We start from the raw sequence: 22,079 nt of genomic DNA, 5'->3' as shown, positions 1-22,079 counted from the left end.
ATTAACAGTTCCTCACACCTTCCAAAATTCCCCCCTACCACCATCAAAACAATCATCTCCCACCTCCTTGCATGCCGCCTTTCCTTCCCACAGTGATGACCAAATTCCAAACTAGAGAACTTTAGACAGTTAACAGAAGAAAACAGTTTGGGAAAAGACTTCAGTGGCCAAATGATGTCAGCCTAAGCCATGAGAGATATTCTGAAGTCCTCAGCACTAGATTAACTGTTCTTTCTGAAGCCAAAAGGAGCTTTATCATTTATTTAATTTGGAAATAATAAGAATTTTTGAGAATCCCACCTTTAATATAAAGCATCTGTAGAAAGTGTGAAAGGCTTACCCTGTAGCACTGTAGTTTCACACCCAGCCTGTGATACACAGGTGGAGTGAGCACCTGATTATGACTGGACAAAGGAAGCCAGTTATCTTTACAAGCCCCAGGAATGCCAGTGGTCAATTAATCCATCAAAATGTGATAGTGGGAGACCTGTTTTTTTTGCCCTCAAAAATAAATAAAAATAGGGACAGACTACCTTCTAATATCATGAGCAAATAAAAGGATTACGGCACTACAGATATTTAAACACCGCCTGTTCTTGCTTTCAAAACAAATGCACTAGTGCATGTCACTTTTTAAAAAGGCACAGGATATCTACAGTAAGGCTTTGCTCTAGCACAAGTCTATAAATGTAGCCACAAGCTACAGAAAAGGGATGGAGGAGGAGATACAAGCAGAATTCATCCCACTTCATTTTAGGAATATTATGGATTCATCAAGTTCGACAAGACACAATAGAGTGAGAAGGAAAAGAGGCTAAGGAGAGAAAACAGAGTAAGATGACAAGACAGAGCAAGACAGACAAAATAAGGGAAGGAACACAATGAAAAAGAAAAGAACAAGTAGTAAGGATTGTCATAGGAAGTGGTGGTGGTACTGGTGATGATGGTACTTAGCACTACTGAAGAGCTGTGAGAAAACACTGCTATGGAAACAGGGTAAGGGAGAGAAGAGAGGGGGCAGATGACAAAAGGAGGAAACTAGGTATGACAACAACAGAAGCAGCAATGGGCTCACAGTCCTTACCAAAGAACAAAGTAAAAGTAGCTTTTCTAACCTAATAAGATCATAAGTTTTTGTCATATAAATGGACGTAGCTACAAAAATGCATGTATGGCTTTTTTTATTTGCTAGAAAGAATTAGTCAGCAAGTAATATTAAACAATTCTTAATTTTTGTACCCCAAAGAATACAAAACTGGGGGTGAGGAGGAGGGTTCGTCTCCCAACATGAAAGCAGTAAAGGATTATTTAGCCACAACTTAAACATCAGTTGCAAAGTTTTTAGAAGCTGACACTGCAAGCTACCTTCTAATAATAAAAGAAGTGGCAAAAGTACAGATTTATCTGGAATTTAGCTGGTATAAGGTTACCATAATTAAACTGCAGTAGTACAAGCTTAAAAACCTTTGCAATTTGTACAAAATTTGAAGACGATGCACCAAGGACATTTAAAAAGAGACTGTGGAAGAATTAAGGTTACCATTTAAGTCTGAAGTATTTTATCCATTCTGGTGCCAAAGGTGGCTTTCTAAAACCTTCTGTAGAAGCTGGCACCAAATCTAAGTATTTCCAATTTATCCAAGGCTGATAGCCACACTTTTCACCCCTTTCTCTTTGTGACAATGGATCAGGGCAGCAATGTTTTCTGAAAAAGAAAGATGAAATGGTTAATAGTGTAAAATAAGTTTTGTTTCGTTTTTTAAAGATCCATTGTACTTTTCCTTCCCCTTATAGCCTCCAGAACTTCTCAAATACTGCAAGGTTTATTTGAACAGAGATCCCCTGCTTACTCCTGTTCATTTGGAATCTGCCCCTACTTCCAAGGTATAAGGTCTGAATAAGTTTTAGAAGGCCTATATAGTTCTTCATGTGATAGCTTAGTATCAAACAGCTACCAAAAATAGGACTAAAAACAACCATGCCTAAATGGTATCCTTGAAATACCATTTAGAGGAAGAGACTGGGAATCAAAAGTGAATAGATATTCAATATATCAGACAAATGAGACCATTGCACCATTTAATTTTTACGTAACAAACATGAGATCATCTGGAATATTTCATGTTGAAATATTTTCAGCAAATGTAATTCTTCATTATAAAAATGTAAACAATAATTTAAGCTGCATCAAGCACAGTATCAAATAAGTAAGAGTAGGTAACTCCCTCCCCTACTTTTAATCAAAAAGAGAGACAATATTTAGGAAGATATGTTTAAGGATACCCAAATGGGAAAAATATATTAATAAATAAAATCTTATCAGAGAGAATTGTTAAATATGTAAGACAAAAAATTGTTCTTTCACACTATCCAAGCTATCTTTCACCTTGACCCCATTCCCAACTTCTTTCCCAGTAAGAAAGTGGAACAGAGACGGAGCCCTGTGGAACCTCACAGAGAACTGCAGAAAGGATGAGGGAAGCATTTAAACGATAATCTGAAGTAGTACTGGAAAGCCAAGACAACTGAGCAATGCCATGGAAGCTAAGATTTCGAGAAGGGCACTGCTGACCCCCCTCCCCTTTCGACTTACCAGCTGGAGGCAGCTCTCCATGCAGCATGGGCATTTATTGGCCAAATTATTGACCCCATCGGGCCAACATCCAATATAGATAATTTTCTTTATATCAGTACCAATTCGATATTAGACTGTTGTATGGGTGCACCTCTACTAGAAAGTAAAGCATGCTTGTATTATATTAGGAAAGACCCAGACCAGAAAAAAGCTGAAGAACAAAAAAAGCTGCAGTGTTAAATATGTGGAGTTCTATCTTATATCCAAGGAAAATTAACAACCAACAAATATCAACTGAAGGGAGGTAAGCGATATAATGAAGCCAACACACACAAATCTCACCAATGAATAATACATTATAGTCAGCCCTTATAAAGCACTTTTAATTTTCCAAATGTTTTACAAATATTAACTACTTCTCACAATATCTGTGTGGAAAACTCCTTCTCCATTTTACAGACAGACTGACTGATGGGGCAATGTCAAGCACCTTTGCAAAGCTACACAGGAGTTGCTATTGTTAGACCAGGAACTGGTGCTCAGGTATTCTTGGCTTTTAGTCCATTTCTTAGACCAGAAGACCAGAAGGGACCTGTAAGATCATCAAGTCCAGTCCCCTGCCATGGGCAGGAAGTAACTGGGCTCAAATGAGTTCAGCAAGGTACCTCTGTCCAGCCTCCTCTTGAACACCTCCAAGGATGGTGACTGCACCACCTCTGCTGGGAGTGTGTTCCAGATTCTAGATACCCTTACAGAAAAGAAGTTTTTCCTTATGTCCAGTCTAAATTTTTCCTCAACTAGCTTATGCCCACTGGACTTTGTCTTCCCAAAGGGGGCTTTTCTGAAGAGTTGCTGGCCTCGATCTTGGCGTTAGGCCTTGACATACTTGTAGGTGACTATCAAGTTACCTCTCAGTCTTCTCTTACTCAGAATGAACAAACCCAGTTCCCAGAGTCTCTCCTCATAAAGCCTATCCTTCAGGCCCCTAATCATATGGGTGGCCCTTCTCTGTACCCTTTCAAGCTTATCTACATCCTTCTTAAAGTGTGGTGCCCAGAACTGGACACAGTACTCCAGCTGTGGCCGCACTGATCCTAAATGGAGGGGGAGGAGCACCTCTCTGAATCTACTGGCAACACATCGGCTGATACAGGCCAAAGTGCTATTTGCCCTGCTGGGGACTTAATCACACTGATGGCTCATATTCATCCTCTGGTAGAGGGTTAATAATATATGTTAGACTCTTTATTACTCATTTGTTTACTTAAATGCATCTATATTCTTTTCAATAGCATACATTTTCAGTAGTACAGATTTTCAAAAGTCAAATTCTGGAGGATTTAGATGCACAACCCCCATTACTTTCAATGGGAACTGTATAGCTAAAGCTACTTTAAAATGTTACTCTTAATAAAATTATCAATGGATCATTTGACTGACAGAATGCAAAAAGGTTAGCGTGTATTTTAAGACATTTTTCTGGAAAATTAAACATATGCGACAACGAATCATTACCAGATACCAGACAATCTGTTTCTAGTTTTGTTTTCTAACACTATCAGTGAAGTCAGACTTAAAGATATGGCACTGGGAAGAATATGAGATTAATGATAGAAAAGGATCATTTAGCAATAAGGAACCAGAAGGAAAACACCTCCCCCCCCCGAAAAGTAGTGGGAAAAGTGCCTGGTTATCCTGGACCTGTAAACACCTAAATTGACTGACTGACTTAATTATCTGGATGAGCTAATATATTTAACTGATAGACTTTTACATGGTCTTTACTGATCTACGTGAATGAAACTAGGTAAACTAGCTGAACATATCTATTAATTTTCTCACTTGTTTCTTTGCCCCTTTAACTACAGAAATTTAACAGTACAAGATGAAAAAAATGTTATTATACTAACAGAAATATACAGCCCTTTAAAAAATTATTGGAAAAAAAGACAAGAAAAAACAATGCATTAGTTTGGAACATAAGCACTAAAAGAAAATTTGCAAAAATAGCCTCTCTCTAAATCCAGGTGTTTGTTAAAGGTTTGAAAGCTTGAACCCCGGTATAAAAATTTCTGGCTTCATTTACAATGGTAATACTCAGACATACAATTACCTCTGAATGGTAGTCAAGGGTGGAAGGTACAGCGTAAAAAGGGCATAAGTGCAGTGTCATCTAAGCCTAACCCCATGGGATGCATAAGACCAGACCACACAGCAACATAAAAAAGACCAGTTTAAACTAGAGCATTTGTGGTTGCTAGAAACAGAGGAGGAATAAGATGGTGCACTGCATCAGAATCTGCCTTCTGTAGCCGAGGCCAATATTCACTGCTCAGCACAATTCTAACCTGTAAATCTGTGGTTACACAAACAACATCTGATGCACATGGGCTGGTATTTATATCTGAGATAATTTAAAATGTTGCATATATTTAAGTTCCCTCCTGTCCTGTTTTTAAAATTAGCTGAAATCAGTTACCGGAAAGGAATCATAAAAACCAACAACCAGTGATTTAATGAGCAATGCTGCTTTCTTTCACAGGTATTCGGGTACTCCCATTTCTTAAAAGCAATCTTCCAAGTTAAGCTTCTTTTGACCAGAAAAAGTCCCAGAGTCTGTCAGAACTGAGTGGGAGGAGGAAAGCAATATCACCTGTTAAAGCAGTAATATTTTTTTTCTTAAAATCTTCCTAGTTCAGTTTCTGTGGTAACCAAGATATTTTTATTTGTCTGTATACATTATTGGAGGAGGAAAGGAAAAGGAAGTGGGGGTGTGGGGATGGTTGCTGAACTGGTATAGAGTTCATTGGTTTAGACAGCACAACTATATTTTACTTCATTCTGAGGAAGCTGGAATGGGGTGGGGGTTTGAACACCTCAACTCTCCTGCTTGGCTGCCTTTGGCTTGGGATGTGAGGCCATGGGTTCAGGGGCAAAGGCAAGTTTTAAATCATTTCTATGCTCTCATTCTTGGGGCTGGCAGGGAACCACTAGAATCACTGGTGAAACTAAGTATGTATCTATGCAGCAAAAATGAAGGTATGACTGTAGCATAGGTTAGTATTCCTGCATTAGCTTTACCCTATCTAGCTTCAGTACAAATAGTACAGAATTCAGCACAGATTAGGAAAACCAGCAGATGCTCAGGGGGCCCCAATGGACTCATACCTATGATAGTAAAAGAGCGCCCAGCCATGTTGTCCCAGTATTGCCACTTACATGCTATGGGTCAAAATTTGCAAAACTTGCCTTATAAAACTTAAGAATTCCTTTTACTTGCAGGAATCTTCGGGTGTCTGGTTAAGCTAGCATTATAGCCTCTGGCCAGTATACTAGCAAAATGCTGACACGGACTAACTTAGATTTTCCAAGTCAAGTACATCATCACATTAAAAATGTAGATGATGTCTGAATACTAAAGAGTGATATTAAGGAACTATGGCAGTCGTGATTATTATCTTAGTATAATGATTCTTAAGCGGGGTGCTGCAGCATGTGATACTTTCAACGGTGATGCAGGGTGCTGTGAACAGGATTCACAAGATAAACCAAGGGATTTCAAACAGGGATTCATTCCTCAAAAACGTTCTGACTCATTATGATCTTTTTAAGATCACTGTAGCAGAAGAATTGCTCTATTTTCTGTAGTAAAAAACAAGGGAAAGCTATAAAAACTGGCATTTTCCAAGGGGTGCCTTAAGCCTAACAAGATTGAGAACCACTGACATAATGACTAAAATACACAATGCACTGATATTCAAAACATTAGAAAAGGCATGCCATGTCACCTCTATCAGTCCCAGACACACTGTATTTACTTACTGTTCAAAAGTTTAAAAAACCTCAAAATGATTACTCAATGCTACTATAGTTCAAATTACAACATCTATATGCTACTGATTAAACAAATTAAACACTTTCCTCTTTAGGAGTTGTAGCTCTGTACTTAATAGACCACTCTTCAGATGGAGTAAATTAAGTACTAGTTAAAAGAAAAACATGTTTCCCTTCCTTATACCAGACCCAAGAAAAATGAAGCAGAGACTACATTCAGTAGAAACTGAACGTAAGAAAAGGTATCATGCGACACATTCAGACATACACAAACTGTTCCCATAAAACAAAGCAATAGCAGGGAATACTAAACAAATCCATCCCATGCAGTTTCTGCAAAACATTCCCTACTCTCTAGTTATTGCCAGTGCAGCTAAGATACTAGTGTCAGCAATCCATACCGAATAAAAAGGGTACCTCATTACAGAATTACTAACACAGATTCTGTATTTCTAAAGTAACCACATTAGCCATGATTGTTGACTGTGAAGGGAGAAAAAACAGTGCATTAGGAAATGGATACCATGCTTTGGGAAATACCTTTCCTATTAGCATAGATGGGTAATGCTAACTGAGCTTTTATTGGACTGTGAATAATTGATACAATACAATGGAAAATAGAACTATACAGGATATTGCTCTAAAAAGCAACTGTGCTTCACTTGCAGGTAATATATCTGAACACACTGTATTACTTACTCTCTGTTAATATCAACATTATCTGATTCATCAGTATGTTGCAATACAGGTAAAAAAATTAAAAGACTCAGCTGCAAAGTCAAGCAGCTGAAGTTAGAAAAATGTCAGTCATCTGTGCAACCATAAACCTGCTTCCTTTTGTGTCCATTCTGGGCACTGAAAGAGAAAGAAATCCTTTGTAAAAAGTAGTTTTGCAGTGACTTAATTATGAGACTGTCATAATGTATAAATACAAGAGAGGTTAGGAGAGACTGCCTGCAACCTGATACATTGCAGCTCCAAACCTCTCCTGCTGCAGTATCAGCTATAAATGCTGCAGTAATGGCAGCTCAGTATTAGAATATTAATGTTGAATTGCTCTTTAGGTACACCATAACTATCCAGAACAATGCAAGAAAATGCAGGGAAAACAGAAGGTGAAGGAAGATGAGGTAAGCAGCATAGCAATGACATGAAGCATAATGAAAAAAAGCTGAACAACTTGCCCATATTCCTTTTTCTTTTTTAATTACAAAAAAGGCGTTTTAACTTGGCAAAAAAAAGTTTTCAGTGGCAAATTGATTCTTAACTTTTAGCCCGTGCTAAAATATCAAAAAATATTTTCCTCCATAGTAGCTTTGATACCTTACATCTTTTAGTGTGTAGTTTTTTGGGGTTTTTGTTGTTGTTGTTGTTTTTGGTTTTTTTTTTTTTACCAGCTTGAAGATTTAAATTCATTTAGTATCTGACTCGAAGTTTCTTTGACAGGTTTTCCCTGCATCTCTCATGTTCCCTAGATCTGAAACAGCACTTTTCCAGATTTTTTTGACATCGAAAACACCCCTCTAAAAATTGAAAGTATCCAAAAGATAGTTCTGGGTACTTCAGTTCCTTAGAAAAGGTTTTGCTTTCAGTCATATGTGTGCAGTGCTGTAGCAGTCCAGTGGAGTGAGTCCAGATTCAAAACAGAAAGGGGGCAATGAATGGGTCTAGCTCAGGAATTTTCAACCTTTTTTTTTTTTTTTTTTAACAATGTACCCCTTCTGCTCAGAGTTTCAGCTCATGTACCCTTTTATATTTTTTTCTTGTTTTTAAGGGGGGGGTGGGGGGGGGAGATTGAGACCTTTATGGTGAGGGAGGGAGGGAGGGAGTGAGGCTGGGGCAGGCACTGCACAGCTGGGGTGGGGCACAGGATGCATCTGCGAGTATCTAGTCTAGTGAGGGAGCACAGGGTGGGGGAGAGGGGGTGGTTCCCGCCACTACACGTATCCCCGGGAGGGCATGGGGGGCCTGCCTCCCAGATCTGCACGAGGCAAAGGCAGGCTGCTTCTGCAGGCTGGGCTCTTCCTGGAGGGCTCTTCCTGAGGTGGTGCTGCAGCTCAGCAGCCAATCAGGAGAGTGAGCTGGAGCGGGGGACAGGGAGGCACTGCGATGTGCCATGTGGGGCCGGCAGCACCGAGAGCGTCCCTCCCCCAGGTAAGAGGTGAAGTGTGAGAATGCACCGAGGGAGACGCTGCCACCGTGCCCTGGGGTGCACTCCATCCCTGCCCGCCTGCACACGCTCACTATGACCCAGGTACCCCTAGGGGTACACGTACCCCTGTTTGTAAACCCCTCGGCTAGCTTAAACTGTAGACCTGGTGTTCTGGTACCTATTTCTGGATGTATGTTTTTAAATATAAATTCACTGTCATAAAGGAATGGGGAGGGGAGGGAATCATTCAAGATCATTTTATGACTCCCCTCTTGCATGTTTAGAGTTATACTGCCTGTGGTGGAATTGGATCCAGAAGGGGATGGAGAAAAACAAACCTGAATGTCCGCCTCATGTTTAAGGACTCTTAACACAGCAAACAAATATATTTATCTCCTGTTAATTGTACTGTTAAAAGGAAATTCTGCTAAGTTCTCCCCCAAACATTTAGAAGCATGCATAGATACCAGAAATTGCCTGAGAGTTGCCTTTTAGTTTGAGAGAGAGAGTACTTTTAGGAGCAACTTTCTTTTATCTTTGACAAAAGAGATGGACTGAGGGGCAAAAACGCTTACTGTTTGGCTCTGAATGGAAATTAAGAAGTGGTTCTGCTCAGAATAAGAAACAGTAATTCTCATACGGCCTGGGTTCCTGAGCAGACAGTGTCCCTCAGTATGCACAATCCTACCATTTGCTGATCAAATTCTAGTTTTTCATTCCAACAGGACTGAAAAACCTAATCTCGTACTATTTGTAGCTAGAAAAAAAATCAGTTCATAAAGTTAAAATAAAATGGACCTCATGAATTACCAAGTTATATAACATGTGGACTAGTGACTTAATTTTAGTGATGCAGTAATTCATCTGGAAACCAATCACCTGTTGATCAAAGAACTAAAATACCTTGGTGTAAGTCAGTCAAGGAGATCAATGCTTATGTTAACATCAAAACTAGTCTTTTTAATTTTGATGAGATGCATCATTAAGCATTGTGGGCTAATAAGTTATTCCAAATTATAATTTACAGGAAAAGCCTGCAGAGTGAAAAAAAAAAAGAAAAAAAAAGAGGTACGAGGTGTCATTAATCTACTTACTAGGGCTTCGCCACTGATTTGATTCCATGGAGATTTCACCTGATTTGGCAGCTGAATCTCTGGATTGAATCAGGAGACCCTTTCATCTCTCTGAATTGAACTGGAACCCTCGAATATATTCAAAGATTCAAACACAGACACAGCTGTATGGTTGTTTATTTTTGTTTGGTTTTTTTGTTACATACCTCAAGGTGCCAGGTGGCTTGTGAACGCCAAGATGGTGGGGCAGATGGAGCGTCCCATGGGAGCGCGGGTGGGGGGTTGCAGCGCGCTCGGCAGCAGATCCAGAGGTGAACCAGATACACTTCCAGTCCACTTCTGGGTCCACCGTGGTGTGGGGTGGACCCCCTCCCTCTCGCTTGGTGACTGATGCCTCTCGGCTCAGAACTACTTCTGATCCAATTTGAAGTCCACCGCCAAGCACTCCCCCCGTGCTCCTGTGGGCCACTCCACCTGCCCCACCATCTCAGCATTCACGAGCTGCAACTGGTACTTCAAGGTATGCAGAAAAAACATTTAAAGCTGTGTCTATGGCCAAATCTCTGATTCTCCAAATCAGAATTGAATCTTCAGATTTGGCTGAACTGATTTGGGACAGTGATCCGAATCAGTGAATCAAATTACTGTCCCCCGAATTGGGCTGAATCCTAATTGAATATGACCCACTTCACATACCCCTACTACTTACTAGTGAACCACTGCCACACAGTCAAGCAATTACCATATTATATAATGAAAATATAGTGTTTCTGCCAGGAATCTGAACTAGTGTTCAAGCTTTGTTTCCACTGAACTGAAAAAGAACTTAATAACATTAAGAAACAGCTGCAAAAACTTTGGAGGAGGTGGCCAGGAGGAAGGAATAGGAGCACCTATACTATAACAGTGTTAGAAATTTACTGGGCCTCTCTGGCTTATTCTTTGCCATGATAAGACAAAAACCTTCTATGCCAAAAATCAACTGAAAAGCTAAATTTTTGAAGTGATGCATTTCATACTTTTGTAAGTATGCTGGGTGAATTTCTTAGGTCTTGTAATGGAAACTACAGCTGAACGGTAAAACCCTTCTGGTACAGTTATGGACATGAAACAAGAGTAGCAGCAATGTAACAACAGAAACATTTTAAAGGAATTATTTAAAAAGGGGGAGGGAAGGAGGGGAATAAAAAAGCTTCTATGCAACTTCTTCCCTGTACCAAACAAAAAAACTTGCACTGGGATTCTGACTTGAATTTCAATTCAGCACCCTCCCTCCCCACCCCAGCATACTCTATTTTCCTTGTTTCATTGGAACCGTCTGGGAGATCCGCCCCTTTTAGGTTCTTAGGTTTCTTAATCTAGAAGCTGCAGTTTATAATTTAAAAGCTTTAAAACAAAGGTTTTTAAGACAGAAGATCTTTTACAGGCTAAAAAATTCAACAAAGAAACAAAGTCTCATTGCGTTTACAGATTAAGGAAAATGTTAGAGAACAACAAATTTGGGGGAAGGGGTTAGGAAAAGACACTGAAAGTTACAGGAAAGAAGAAAATTACAATTTTGTCTTAACTGCACAATTAATGTTTGCTACAATGCTGCAAGTTGTTCATGAAGAGCAGTTTCAAGGCTGCCATTGTCATGGAGATAGATAGGCAAACAAAATGCACAGAAGCAGCTCGCTGCAGCATGTCTCTAGGCAAAGATGAGCAGTGGAATCAATAAGAAAGGAAAAGAGACTATGAAAATGTGTCCATGTACAATAATAGTTTCAACATGTTTTTTACATTATAGCCTCAGAATGAAGCTGGATACAGGTTTATTCTTTTTATATTTAACATGAAATTTTGCAGATGCCATGATTATTTTGAAGTTTTCTCCTAATTTGCCTATAATTCCTAAATAGAAAATCTGTATAAAATAGTCTTTTTGGATCTTCCAAGGAAGACTTAATATAAAAGTACCTCTTTCACACAAAAGACCCCAAACCTGACCTATTCACCATCAAGGAAAGCCATACAACTGTCATGTGACACTATCCCTTATCTTCTGCTGATTGTGCATCTCCCTTCTCCTTTGGTCAAAATCTCTTTTTGCATGTCAAGTATCCCTTAGGAAGCACTTATGGGTCATTTTGTCACACAGGGACAACTTCTCTCAATGATGTCTTAAAGAGCAAGTCACAAGGAGCATCTTTAAACGTGCCCCAGAGTAGGGTGAGGGGTTAAATACAGCGGCTCTTGAGAGTAGCTCTAACTGAAGTGCCTGTAGTGTCTGGTGTATACAGTGTCCCATGCTTCAAAATGGCCGGGGGGGGGGAGGGGCGTTTAATCTAAAGTTTGTTTGAGGAGCTTTAGTTAACGTGCTTCTGCCATCATTTTGAAATGTGGGAATGCTGAATACACGTGCTGTGAAGGCATGCTCCAGCAGACTGAATTAGTCGAGTTAATTTCAAAATGTTGAAAATCCCACACGGTCACAGTGTGTTGCAACATTTCTTTGAGGACATACGTGTAAAACTGCAGTCCAGAATGGAGGGAGGGGAGTGGGGGCAGAGCTGGCTTTTTAGGGAGGGGAGGCAGCACAGTAAAGCAGAAGAGAGAATGCTCCTTTGGCCTTCCTAAGCATACAGAGTGCAGAATTTTACACAACAGGAAGTCACAATAGAGGAAATATTCAAGCATGAGCAAGCTGAGACACCACTTTGTCAGGTGCTATCACTTGACATCAAAGGTGGCAAGACTACTAGCAGTCTTTCAAATTGAATATCTCAGGGCTAGCGTCAAAGTACTCTTGGGTTGAGAGCCAAGAATTGAGCTGTAGAACTTAATCTCTCTTTCTCCTCAGTCTAAGTCTCTTTAGAGAACACCAAGTTTTGAAATTTAAGTCCATTTACAAACTCAGGATTTTGCTCAAAGGTTGTGATTTTTGCTGTGATCTACCATGTCTTAGGTGGAATTTCCTTTCAGTTGGTAATTAGTGCAATGTCAAGTGCTGCCCACCTGCCCTAATTCAGAATTTTACGATGGCTATTTTTTTCTTCTATGTTCCACTCTTCCTTTGTGGTTACCATGTTAAAATGCCAACAAAGACCAAACAAACACTCAGAGCAAATACATAAACTAACCTGAAAGAGCACCAAAAGGACCATATTTTCTTGCATACAACACACCTTTTTCCAAAACACGGGTGCTGAAAATTGGAGTGCACATTTAAAATGAGGAAATAGAAGTAACAGCAGTTTCTGCTGCTTAAGCTTGTCAGGCAAAAGTGAAAAGTAATTGCATGTAATCCACAGGGAACAGAACAATGAGCAGACTCGACTCCCTTACTGTTGCTACAAGGAAAAAATCTTTTCTCTCTCCTCAGCCCGCCTTTCAAAAACATAGCACGAGTCTTATTCCAGAGTGCACAGCATGTGAACAATATGACACTTTTCTCTAAGTCTTTTTGTGTTTTTTCCAAACAGCAGAGGTTTGTTCTCTCAATGTCTACAAAATTTAATTTCCATTAACAGAATTACATGTACATAAATTATCATAATTATTTAGTTTAAAGGAATTGCGGGCAAATTATTTAGTTTCTTCAACTGCATTATCACAGGGCTGATTTTTATTATTACTAAGTTTTCTATGAGCAAGAGAGAGTTACCTACAGTAGCCCTTGTTCTGTAAGAATATTCTTAGTGAGGCTACTAAGAATGAAGTCCTTGATGGTAAAATATAGATATCTATACCACCTATGGGTTCAAAAAAGTCCTTTATAAATCCATTTATCAAAATCATGCCTCAAGCGTTATTAGGCTTTTGGATGAGAGAGTGTAAATGAGACTTAAAAAACTGGTCATCCACAAATGGACAAATATAGTTGGCCTCTCACGCAGGTGCCAAAGAGATAAAACTGCAACAATTTGAGATAATATTATGAAAGAAGAAACTAGGATAATAAACAGAATCACATAAAAAAGCACCAAATAGTCTTTACCTCAACATAATGTTAAGTTAGTTTCATCTGAATAAAGCACCTTCTCCTAAAGGATGGGTTCTTGTACTTTAGGGAGAGGAACAAACAGTCAAAAAGCCCGAGGCTGAATTGATTCAGTCTTTGCAGGTTAGTCTAAGCTGCACATATTGAACCAATAAGCAAATTAATAAACATTTACTTTTGATTCAGGAAATGCAGCCACATACTTGCACTGGCTCAAGCCAGAAGCTGGGAAGGAGGGAGGTGGGGGGGAGGGTGCTAGAGCCCAGCTCTCTGGCACCTAGACAGTATGGGCTTTGTGTTCACTTCCTGTTCCTGCTGCCCTCCAAGGTCTCTGGGATTTGTAGTCCAAAATCACAGCACCAGAACTCTGCATGGTTGCTCATCACTTCCTTTTCCTGCTTCCAGGTACCTCAGGGATTTGTAGCCCACAGTTGCAGCCAGCACTAAGAAAGCAGGGCATGGCAGCTCTGTACTTGGAGGAAGGGAAGTTTAGTCCTTCCTCCCTGGCCTCAGAGCCCAACAGGGCATTGCCTGAGAGTGGGGGGGGCAGGGAGGGGAGCATGAGCATCAGCCCTCACTGCTCCAGCTAGGAAGGAGAGGGGCGGGGCCAGCCAGGCTCTCTAGAGCAGATAGCACAGTCCAGCCCAGGGCTGCAAAATGGTGGGATGGTAAGGGACTCTGATTTAACTTGAACCTGGAAGGGGTCTGGGACAGAAGTTTCATAAACTGGTTTAACCTAAATCAGTTAAGTCTGATGCTACATTCAAGTGGGTTTATCTTAAACCCATTTTGAAACTGGTTCATGTACCCTGAACTTCTTTTGTTACAGGTTTAAACCAGTTTCTGATCACTTAAAATGGGTTGTCTGCAATCTTAGTTTCTTAGACGAGTATAAAATGCTATATTTTTGGTTTTATAGATTGCTTTCTGAATGCAGTTCAATTCAACTAGATGGAGACCAAGACTCTACTGAATCTTATCAATTACACCAATGACAGGAGTAGGTCACTCAACATGCCCTTTCAGTGAAGACGGAATTATAATGCCAAAGAGATTGCTACATTCAGTTAGGAAGAAGGTAAAGTTAAAGTGGGGTCATTACATTGTTAGATAATGGAATCTGGATCTGTATTGCTTAACTACTCAATTTTAATAATGGACCAAAACCCTAAAAGGAACTGTTCCATCTTATAGCTGTTTAAGTTACTCTTGAAGTCCAGCTGATGCTCTGCTAGTTTGGAAGGATGCAAGTAGTGCATAAATTACACTCAATTTATTACAGCTTACATTAAAAATTGGCATTTAATCAACCAGGCCATTAAAAAAAATTCTTGCGCCTGAAAACTGGATTTTAACTATACTGTCTCAGTTTTGTACAAATTCTATTTGTTTCTTTTCTCCTTCAATCACATTTGATATTTAAGTCTCTGATTAAACCTTAAAGAGCACTGCAAAGTTACCTACTTACCAGATCTTTAACAACAGAATAACAACTAGAGAATTGCCTGTCAAGAATGGTGGTGGTGGGGGGAGGAATGGAGCGCCACCACCTCATGCTGCCATTGCCTCCCAGGAGCAGCGGGGGAAAGGCAGGAAGGGGGGAGCTTGCCCCTGCTGTCCCCTTTGACCCCCTCTACCAGCACCCTGCACCACCGCTGGCCTCGCCCCCTGCCCTCCTTGGCCCTCCTCCTTGGAGGCAGCAGCAGTATGGGATGGAGGGGGGGGGAGGAGTGGCACTGGCCTTGCCCCTCCACTCCATCCCCTCTGTCCCTGCCATCATGGCAGCACTCCATACTCTGGTTGGTTGTCTCCCTAACCAATCAGAGTGGTCCAAGAGCATTATGGACAGACAGACAGATGGACTAAGCCCTTTATTATATAAGAATAACTGATGATGAACAAAACTAAAGATATTTTTCTTTCCCTACTTAAAAATAAAACTCAAACCTACTGTTCATCAACAAACTGAATTTGTTGAAACTGTTGTAGTCACTCATCTTAAAGGTGACTTTCATCAAATAGTAATATGTGGATTCACACATGCTGAATGCTGAGAGAGAGCAAGAGCAAAAGCAAAAGCAAAAGCAAAAGCAAGCACATGCCCACAAACACCCCCACCCCAAAATAAGCCTGCCTCAGAAAGTTTTACTGGAGAATCCTTGGAGAATTAATTAAATTACATCACAGAAGAGAATGAAAACTTAAGCAACTGAGGGCAAGGAATTTTGGTATGATTATTTCACACTGTTTCTTCACACCCATTTTATTTAATAACCTAATTACATTAGATAAAAGGAAATCTTTTCTGTAGATGCAACACTAATTGCAATAAACATAATTAATTACTTCCCTAGAGGTCCTCCAGCAAAACTTGTGAAAACTTCCCTTCACATTTCTTATATTTTAAAGATTTAAAAATAGACACAAAACCCATTTAAAAAGAAAAACAAAAACAAGCAAACAACAAAACCCTCTCAGACCTACCTGACGCTTCATTAAGCAGTACAAAATGTATACTACCAATTTAAAAAAAATCATATGCAAATCACCATAAGGGCTTGAACCTGTTCTCCACTGCCCTGAGCAAACTGCTAAATACCTTTGAGAGACAGCTACTGGACCTGTGTTTATACGCAAGGGCAGAATCCAGCCCTAAACAGAGCTCAAAAGCACATCTAACATCTTAAATCTACTTTCAATTAATTTCTGGAGGAACTGTACTTGGTAGAATTTTATATGAAATGTGCTTTCTTCAGAAAACCAACTATAAGGAACAAGAGATTATGCATGAATTCATTTAAACTAGTACATTGAAGAATGCTTGGGATCATTAAAGCAAACTCTTCATTTTTGTTAATGTACATTTCTTGTCCTTGACGGACTGATTGGACGGACTGATTCCTTTGGCTTCAATCCTACAAAGTAAAAACTGCACTTTAATTCCAGACATAACTCCAAGGTAGCATCTTAAACATGTCTGTCATTGACTTTTGCTCTTGTACAACGGCTGTCAGTTTCAAACACTCCTACTGACATGAGCAAACACTCCTGAATGTATGACAAAGGTTATCATAAAATCTCTCTGAACCTCTATATTCAGGGAAATTGGCAAACATGAATGCATGCACCTGACACACTCATTATGAAATCTGCTCACGTACAAATATTGCAGACCAAATTTCTGAGAGAAAAAGATGCAAGTTTGTCATAGACTCGCTAAACAGAATAATGCTTCACAAAAACAAATGGGCAGCCCATTAATATTAGCTACCAGCATACCATAAAGAATTTACTTAAACCACAGTCAACCAACGATAATCTATAACATACTATATATAAAATCCTACAGAGCTTGCAAAAATATACCCCGGGTGAGCTACTAGCATCACATCAGGCAAATGATCCTATTCTTCTGAATGCTGCTTTCAAAGTGATATGTTAGTATCACACTATGCAATGTATGCACTATGTTTTTCAATTACTCTGTATACAATTTACCATTTTATTTAGCCATGCAATTTGTTTTTTGATTTCGCTGATATTTAGAAACTGAACCTATTTTTCTCTTTTCTCCTTTGCACCTAATCAGACAGCTATGTGCATTTCCAACAGTCAGGAGATTGATATCAGAAAGCTGTTGGTCATTTTACCTGAACATTAAGGCACAATTGGGGAGTTTAAACTCATAATCCAGATTATAAAAAAATTAGCAGAAAGCATTTCATGAATACTTTGGCATCAGTGAACAGAAACCTAACACATAAGAGTAGTGCATTAGAACCAACATTTTCATCTGGTTATAAAAATATCAGGCAAGTTCCACTGTCCAAGCTGAGGGAACTGCAAATATTAAAAAAGTGCAAACACCAGTGAAGAATAAATGAAATTTCTAGATTTTCATTGGTATTAACAGCATTATGTAACAGCCAGGCAGTACTGCCCTATACTCTTACCCTGGCTTGCCAGCACATATAAAAGTGATGCCATCATCTCACTATTACAGGTGCAGCTCCACAGCAAGTACAAGGAAGATGAGTGACACTCTGAGATGAATTCTGAATCTAATGTAAAGATAGAATCTTGCCTGAGGTACAGAGTCTATGAACAGGCAAGCCCAAGGGGAAGATCTGGGTTGAACTTTAAGTTACTGTTATTTTGTCCATTAATTACAGTAAATACACAAATACACACATGCCCTTGTCTTTAAAATCCCACATCATTAAGATTACAAATATCAAGCACACAAAAGTAAGACAGTTTCAGATTTAAGTTTGCCTTTGTTACCCAGATTTAGGGACATATTCTAAGATATCCCAAATCTCTATCCAGAACAAAGCTATCATTGTCTTGCACGTCTCTCCCTGCCTCCACTTCTTCCAAACTGCACGCGTTAATGATTCTGCAATATGCGTGTTCCCTACCCACCTAGTAACAATGTTCGGTCCTAGAACTGCTCTCACTTAATTACTTATGTTCTTTTTTAAAAAGATATTGTGAATACTGTGATAAAAATAACAAACAGACACAATATCTTAGGATTGGTTTCAAGCATTTAATACAGTGTCTCATATAATCATACACTAATAGAATGTGAACAGTGCAAGAATGATTGATAGCTGGGTGAAGAACCTTAAACAAAAAGAGGAATACCAACAATGTACTGATTTGAGGAAACAAAGCTAGTGAATACCTCTATGACTGGTATTAGGCCAATCATACTTAAAAACACTGAAGCATGTTAATAAAACAAATTACAAGCAGGATTTAGTGAAAAGGAATTGAGTGAAGAGTCAACACAGCTGTTATAAAGGGAGGTTAGAGATCTACTAGAGGGCATCTACAAACATGTGAATCAGGGTGATCCAGCTGATTTGGGGCATCTGAACTTTAAAAAAAACTTTTGACAAAACTCTTCATCAAAGGTTCTTACTGAAATTAGGCCAACATGGAATTAGAGCTAAGGTCTTTGTGGCCAGTTACTGTATGAAAGCAACAAATAAGTATAAATGGTCAGTTCTCACAAAGGAAGGAGGCAATGAATGGGGTATCCCAGGAGTGTGGTGGGACCTATATTAGTATATTCATAAATTATTTGGAAGAGATAGTGATACGGCCAGGTTTGCAGATGACATTAAAGAGTTCAGGGAGGTAAAAGAGCAAAGCTAATTGTGAAGAACTGTGGAAGGAACAAAAATTGAAAAATAGGCAACAAAATGGCAAATGAAGATCAATGTGAGTAAGTATGAAGTGATGCATGTGGGAAAGAATAACCGGGGTGAACATACATTATGATGGACTTTACATTAGCTGTTCTCAAGTAGTAACAACCTTGGAATTACTATGGTCAGGTCTCTGGAGACATCAGCTCAGTGTTCAGTAGACATCAAAAAGGCAAACAATGTTCAGAATTAAAGTAACTGAAAGCAACGGCTTGTACACAGTGGCATTATAACTGGTGCAGTTCTGGTCCTCCCTGAAAGGTAAAGTAAAACTAGAAAAGGTACAGAGAAGGGCAAAAAGAATCACCAAGATTGTGAAGGGGCTTAAATGAGAAACTAAACAATGAGAAACTAAACAGGCTAGAATTTTTCAGGTAGAGAAAATAAGAAAGGGGGAATGAAAGAAATCTACAAAATAATGAATGGTGTTGAAAAAGTAAAAGGAGATTTATTGTTTAGTATCTTTCACAATATTAGAACTAGGCAACATTAGAATAATATCGGGAAGTAGGTTTAAAACAAACAAAATAGACACTCTCACAGCATCTAACTAACTTGTGGAGCTCATTACCACAAGATGTTGTAGGGGCTGACAATTTAACCAGGTTCAAAAAAAGAGGACTGGACAAATTTGTGCAGGATAGGTTCATCAGTGGCAAAAGGGCTGCAAACCTCCAAATTAGGACAGCAGCGTGGAAGCAAACTTTGTGGTGACATTAGACAGCAAATTAGACAATGATCTGATAGCAAAAAAGACAATGAAGCTGTAAGGTTCCATATTTCAATTTCATATATTTAAAAATAATCTTATGCGGTTCCATTATAATAGGACTGGGGAAAAAAAAAGAGTTCCGTTCTGGCCATCTCGTTAACAAAAATGGGAGGGAATTCAGAAAACTAGGAGTAAAACTAAATAAAGGGCTGGAAGAACTGACCACCTTAAGTGAGCTAAATAGATTTAGCCTAGCTAACTTATAACTAAGAAAGGACACACCAGACAATGGCTGTTTGAAGAGTGTATATAATAAAGGAAAAATGAAATTTTTTATGATACCACATGAGAAATCTAAGTAGAAATAATGAGATGAATACAAGACAACCTGAGGGTATATATGCCAGGAAGAAAAACTTTCCAGTGGCTTTAATTTATTTTTAATAAATAACGTCAATGTAGTAAATCAGAGATGGTTATTTTTCCTTGCTGTTTGTTATTTATTCCTAGAGTAACCAGCTGTATAATCTTCCTTTTAAACACCCTTCTCCCCCACCAGTAACACCCAATTAAATGAATGGAAAAATTGCAGCTTTAGAAGGAGGGAGCATTATAGAGGATGCTCTGAAATTCCATTCATCCTATTATTAAAACAGGAAATGGCATATAATAATACTCATGCAAAGTAGTCAGCATCACTGAAATTCAAATCTCAGCTTAGCTGTAACTTTTTTCAAATCCTACATCCAGCCATTTCTCATCTTTTTTTCAGATGTTCAGTTTCCTGATTAATTTCAGTTGAAATTATATTTCTGTGGGTTACCATGGAATTATTTAGCAAGGAAATTTGACTCAGCTGTAAAGCAAAAGATTACATGAAAATAGCAAGCCAGCAAATACCAGCAGGTTGCAAACATGGTGTTAACTGGATCACAGGCAAAGCTAGAAAATTCTAGAGATATGTCATGCTGAACTGATCTTACAACTATGTCTAGATGAAGGAACCTTATTTCAACAGGAAGCTATCACAGTGGTCTGCCTCAAGATTCTGATCACTACTGCTTCACATGCATCACTACAGCAGAAGGTGTCAAACTCATCTGGCTCCACGGGCCTAGCCGGCCTGTGAGCAAGAGCGGGCCCACAGATCCTAACCCCTCCTCCAGCATACCTGATCTGGCAGCTGCTCATCAGTCTGGGACCCATGCTGCATGCAATGTGGATCCCAGAGCAGTACCTGCCCAGAAGCTCTGGGACTGTACTTCGTGGGGCAGCACCTGCTCCAGACAGTCTAGGATCCATACTACATGCAGTACCTGTGGACATCATGTGCAGCACATGTTTCGGATCAACTGGAGTGGGTGGTGTGTGCGGCATGCATCCCAGGGTGGACGTCACTGTGTCCAGCATAGCTGCCTTCCTGGCTAGACTGCATCACATGTGGTGCCCGCTCTGGGTTGCACGCTGCATGCAGTACTGGTCCCAAATCAGCTGGCGAAGGCACTGGATGAGGTATGTTGGGGATGGGTATGTTGGGGATGGGGGGAAAAAAGAGGGGAACGGGGAAATCAGTGAGCCTGATCTGGCCTACAGAGCACACGCGATGCTCGTGTGGGTCTGATTAGACCATGAAGCAGCACCAGGCAGAACTCTATGGACAGGATCTGGCTCACAGGACACATTTTATGTTTGACACTCCAATGCTACAGGACACAGATGGGCAATTATTTTGAATGGTGGGCTACTTAAAAAGGCTTGGTGAGCTTTCAAGGGCTACATGAAGAGCCCTACACCTTGACCATTGCCTTGCCACCTGGTCACCATCTTGGGACCGAAGTCCCACCCCTAGCCCCTGATCTTTGCCAGTGGATGTTCCTCCTCTTGCCCCCCAGAAATACTCCTTTTGGGAGTGGGGGGGGGGGGGGGTACCGTCTTAGAACCAAAAGAAATGAAATCATATACTAAGAGTCAAACATCTACTATAACATCTTAATTTTATTACAAAAATATTTTTTCATGATTTGTGTTTGCATACTGTATATAGAGGTGGTTGCATAATACCTCAATAATAAATCCTTGTATATTTATTATATACTTTATATGACTTAGGGCCCTGGAGGAGCAGGTGAGGGAGCTCCAGGCTGAGGTGAGCAGGATGAGGGGGATCAGGGATGCAGAGGATGAAATTGATGCCTATTTCTGTTCTCTGCAGGCCTGCTCGCCCACTGTACAGCCCCCACAGGAGATGCATCCAACACAGGAGTGGCAGAAGGTGTCCAAATTCAGAGCTGCTAGACCTAGGGTGGTGGAAGCTCCCCAGGTTCGCCTGGGGAACAGGTTCGACGCCCTGGCAGCTGTGATGGAGAAAGACAGTGAAATTGCCTCCGGCGGGGACGATGCCACTCCCCACATGGTAAAGAATGGGCAGAGAGCAAACATCAGCAGGCAGAAATGCTGGGTCCTCATCATCGGAGATTCCATCCTATGAGGACTGGAAGGTCCCATCTGTCAGCTTGACCCCATGACGCGGGA

The 22,079-nt window shown here is 40.0% G+C and overlaps 1 protein-coding gene across 4 annotated transcripts in view; it reads right to left on the bottom strand.

Annotated features, from left to right (window-relative positions):
• Positions 1-22,079, bottom strand: part of PEAK1 (pseudopodium enriched atypical kinase 1) — a 214,737-nt gene that overhangs the window by 101,034 nt on the left and 91,624 nt on the right. For 3 of the 4 annotated variants that reach the window (XM_090028736.1, XM_090028735.1, XM_090028738.1), the window contains one exon: positions 1,541-1,705. The exons of the other annotated variant lie outside the window; for it this stretch is intronic. The gene's annotated coding sequence lies outside the window, so the exon portion shown is untranslated. The remainder of the gene's footprint in view (positions 1-1,540; positions 1,706-22,079) is intronic. 4 annotated transcript variants of the gene reach the window in all.

Source organism: Crocodylus siamensis, chromosome 15 (genome assembly GCF_052110815.1).
Source record: "Crocodylus siamensis isolate JL-2025a chromosome 15, ASM5211081v1, whole genome shotgun sequence".
NCBI classification, from domain to species: domain Eukaryota; kingdom Metazoa; phylum Chordata; order Crocodylia; family Crocodylidae; genus Crocodylus; species Crocodylus siamensis.
This window is presented reverse-complemented; position numbering and strand designations above follow the sequence as displayed.